This window comes from Sorex araneus, chromosome 4 (assembly GCF_027595985.1).
Source record: "Sorex araneus isolate mSorAra2 chromosome 4, mSorAra2.pri, whole genome shotgun sequence".
In the NCBI taxonomy this organism is placed as follows: domain Eukaryota; kingdom Metazoa; phylum Chordata; class Mammalia; order Eulipotyphla; family Soricidae; genus Sorex; species Sorex araneus.
Window position 1 is genome coordinate 72,262,990 of NC_073305.1, and position 4,767 is coordinate 72,267,756.

The 4,767-nt window shown below is 44.2% G+C and overlaps 1 pseudogene; it reads left to right on the forward strand.

The window, feature by feature from the left end:
* The first annotated feature begins 1,156 nt into the window (after positions 1-1,156).
* Positions 1,157-4,487, forward strand: LOC105943160 (FMR1-interacting protein NUFIP2-like; annotated as a pseudogene).
* Positions 4,488-4,767: the final 280 nt, after the last annotated feature.

Consider the following 4,767-nt stretch of genomic DNA (forward strand, 5'->3'; position numbering starts at 1 on the left):
ATAGGGCCTTGTGCCCTTGCTCTGTGTTGCCTGAGAATTTACACCCTCTTCTCCTACTGGGTCCCATGTTCAATTCTTGCATCCTGGCTTGGGCTTGGAAATAAGGTACCTGTTGAAGGCCTGTTTTAGAACTGCATCACCTCAAGTCTCAAAACAGTGCTCTCCCGGCAACAGCAGCAGCAGCGCCCACGTGGCATCCACCATCTTCTAGAACTCACAACCCAGAGGTATGAGTTTGCAGTGACGTGGCGCACAGGAGATCATGGGATGGGGGTGTTACCGGCACGCTCTCCGCCCAGATGAGATCCGGAGCAGCTGCGCACAAAACGGCACGAAACGGCCCCTCTGCTCCTTAAAGACTATGATCCGGGAGGTCTACTAACCCATTTTGGCACCCCACAGCTTCTTATAGAAATGCATCTAGACTGTGAACTGAGCTAAAATATCAGAAATCCAAAACCGCGCAGCTGTGACAGCATGGCCCTGAGAGCTCATATAATCTTCATTCTCAGCAATGGAAAACAAATTATCAAATGATGCCTTTTCAGCAGGTTTGATTGTTGGGGGGGAATTCCAAATAATAATAGTGAGTTCTCTGTTGAAATATTGAATGTATTCAAAGTTTAGAGAGAATAAAGTGAAGATCATTGGCCACTCAGGTTGGGGAGGTGGGCGTGGGAGGGGGGGTATATTGGGGTTCTTGGTGGGGGAACATGTGCACTGGTGAAGGAATGGGCGTTTGATCATTATATGACTGAGACTTAAACCTGAAAACTTTGTAACTTTTTCACGGTGATTCAATAAAATAAAAATTTAAAAATAAAATTTTTTTTTAAAAAAACAGTCTTCTCCAATACACATCACATCATAGACTCTAAGTCTTTTAAATGAAAATTTCCCTTTCCCGGCAGTTCCTGGTGAAACCTTTCTACTTTCTGTGTCTATGAATTGAACTTTTTTCCCTTATCCCATATAGTGAAACCATACGGTATTTTTCTTTTTGTGATAATTTTTTTTTTGGTCATAGGCTTCTTTTGCTTAGCAAAAGAAAAGACCTTGCGATGTGGTTCCATTTATTTAAGGTCCAAAAGCAAATGAAGCAAATCTATGACTGTGTTATAAGTCAGGAGGGTCACTCTTAGAGAAAGCAGTGACCATGAGCACGAGGACGCAGGAGAGTAATCTGTTAAACGTCTTGATTGAGGTGCTGAAATAGTTGCTGTAAAAACGCATCGAGCTGTGCGTTCCCTGCCCTGTGCACCTTTCTGCATGTATGTGATATTTCAAAGTGCAAAACACAAATCAAAGTATTATGGAGGGATTCCTTACAAAAGTAAAGGATCAGGAAATTCTGAGAGTGCAGTAGGTTTGGCCAGGGAGTCTTAACCGCTTTCAACAAAGAAGCCTGGCCAGCCCCAGCCACCCACCCGCACCATACCCTCAGGAGCAGCTGCCACAGTGCAGCTACACCACCACTACCCTGGTTACTCCTACAGCCATCGTCACAGCCAACAGCAGCACCACCCTCACCAGCGCCACCAAGGCACAGCCAAAGCTGCAGAAGCATGATCAGAAATGCGCCCTCCAGAAACACCTGGAAATACTACCCGGCGAAAACAGGGCGACCCGGCGCACTCCATGGAAATGCTGGAGAAAGAATAACATCTTTAACGAGCCTGAGCTCTGGAGAAGCTACCTACCCTATTCCCAGGGTCATGGGCAACCCAGAGTTTAGAGACATTAACCTGAAGCAGCCAAGAAAGCCAGCACCTTGGGAAAGCAGGAATTAAAACCCAGAATTTCATTCAGAGAAGCAGTATGGACAAAAGGAATGAAAATCTTATGAAAATCAATAAATCAATCTTGTCTGTAGACAAGATATTATACTTGTCTATATGAAAGCTACAGTATAATATACTATCGATATTCTGAGTGGTGTTGTAGTAAAAAATTCTGGCTGTATTACTAATGATTATAAGGGCAGATGAGCGGATAATGATGGTAGTGGATCTGAGGGTGGATATATCACTCCTTAAAAAAAAGAAAAGGAAAAAGGAAAACTAGGGGCAATAGTTCCAAGGGTTGTAAAAACCTTAATTTAGTGCTAGAAAAATATGATATATTTCAATGAGAGCAGCATCCCAACCTTAAAATAGGAACTCGAAATACTCAAACTTGATTTATATACATATATATATAAAATAAAGTTGTTCACAAATTTGATTACATTTAATATTTGTTTGTTTGGGTTTTTTGTTTGTTTGTTTGTTTGTTTTTGCTTTTTGGGTCACACATGTCAGTGCACAGGGCTTACCTCCTGGCTTTGCACTCAGGAATTACCCCTAGCGATGCTCAGGGGACCATATGGGATGCTGGGAATTGAACCCGGGTCGCCGCGTGCAAGGCAAATGCCCCACCTGCTGTGCTATTGCTCCAGCCCCTACATTTAATATTTGAACACCAATCCCACCACCATTATACCTTCCCACCACCATATTTCCATCCTGAATCCCAAACCCTGCCCCCAAAGCAAAACCAAAATAATTTATTTTGTATTGCTTGGTTGAATATTCCACTAAAAATGAAACAAAAAAGGTTTCTTAGAGGAAAGTGTGTGAAGATTATTGTATTCCACCCAGGAGCCAGTAAGCCCTCCTACAAGATATTAGTAACATGTTGTTAAAAGTTGCGCCTTGGGTACTTACAGATATATCTGTATAAATGTATCTCCCCCTAAGATTCGTTGCCTTCTACTTTAAACCCAATCAAATGTGGTGTGCTCTACTCTTGGTATACTGGCGGTATAAAGTATGAGATTGTCACGTGGTCGAAGAATACATTCAGTCCTGAGTGAGGCTCATCGGAGCATGTGGAGAGCAGCTGTGAGCCTGGCGGCGGTTGAGTTCTGGAGGCTTCCGGCTGCCAGAGCTGGCTCTGTTGGGGTGGAGAGTAGCCTTACCCACCCCCGCTATGGGTTGCCCTGAATGAAACAGCCTGGAATGGGGTCTGGCGGCATGACTATGTCATATTGTTCCTCAGGTCTGATTTTAATGAGCAAAAGGGATACTAAATAGATGGTTCAAAGCACTTTTGGAAATATGAAACTGGACCTAGAGGGACAGGTTGAGAAAAATCTTTATCATATGCTATGGGAAAAGTTCTGCTGTTAAGCCTGGTGTGAGCAACAAAAAAGTCTGATGAGTGATCCAAAGGAAATCATACTGTTGATACCTTCAAAGACGATTCATGGGCCCTGTTTAAACCAGTCAGTCTCTCCAGTGGATGTATCAGTGTAAAATAGTTCCTGGGCCAGAGAAAGTATAGCCAGTAAGGTGCTTGCCTTGCATGCAGCCAACCAGGTTCAATCCCCAGCATCTGAGCCTGCTAGGAGTGATCACTGAGTGAAGAGCCAGGAGTAAACCCTGAGCACAGAAAGTGTGGCCCAAACACCAACAAAGTAAAAAATAGACAAAACAGTTCCTAAAGTAAGTTATGCAATCAAGGTTAAGGAAATTCAACAACACAGTACAGAATCCTTCACCATCTTCACCTTCTACATCACCTACTGAGGAAACTCAGACCCAATCTTCAAGTTGCTTGTCTCAAGAACCTATATGACTGCTGGAACCTGTTACTTCGGCCAACTTTTCTCATGGAGCTGTTTGAGCAGGCGTTGATGCATGTGTGTATTCTCCAGAGGGCCGACCACTGCCAACCACCGCAGCTACACTCCTCTCTTCTGGGGCTGACTCAGTTCTCTGGGACTGTGTCTCAGCAGCTACGGAACAAATTCAGTCCAGTAGGGGCTGGAGGGAGAACAGGCTGCAGGCATTTGTCTCAAACTTTGCCAACCCAGATTTGATCCTTGGCACTCCATATCGTTCTCCGAGCTCTCCAGGAGTGATCCTTGAACACAGAGCCAGGAGTAATCCCTGATTATGACCAGGTGTAGCCCCCCAAAAACCCACCACAACAAATCAAGCCTAGCCTTTTTGTCTACCTTTTAATATGCAAGCTGTCCCACCAAGCAGCGCACAAATAGTTCTGCCCTTGAAGACAGATCAGCAAACGCTGGGGGATATCTTCCAGAATCAGGGGGCCGATCTTTATAAATGAACCCAGTGCTGGCCCCGAGACTGTTACGGGAAGTCATCAGATCATCAGGTGGCAGCGGTGACATTTCAAGGGGACTATGACCCACATGGGTTCCATGGGTTGCTGAAATATCCCCTCAGAGAACTGAGAGGCCTGTGTTTCCCCAAGCTCGTGAGGAGGAAAAACAAACTAATCCTCAAGTTCTGGGGAGAACTAAAATTCTAAAATCTTGGACTCTAGAGACTGGAGTCTTCTCTGTGGGACCCCACCACCAAGACGGCCTGCAGTAAAGCCGACAGTATAACTCGGATGCTTTAGTGTTTCTCTCAAAGGACAATGAGATAGAAAATCAAAATTCTCTGATAGCTCCTATGAATAAAGAACATGGATAATAGGGAAGTCTAGAAAAAAATGAGAGCTGAGGGTTGTTAAAAGTAACCTGTAGAAATTTTTAATATACATTTATTAGCTGTTATAAGTAACAAATAAGAGGCTGGATAGATAGTACAGTGGGTAGGGTTGGCCTTGCTCTTGGCCAACCTGAGTTTGATCCCCAACATCCCATATGGTCCCCTGAGCACCACCAGGAGTAGTTCTCAGGAGCAGAGCCAGGAGTAACCTCTGAGCAGTATCAGGTGTGACCCAAAAACAAAAGAACAAAAACAAAAGGAA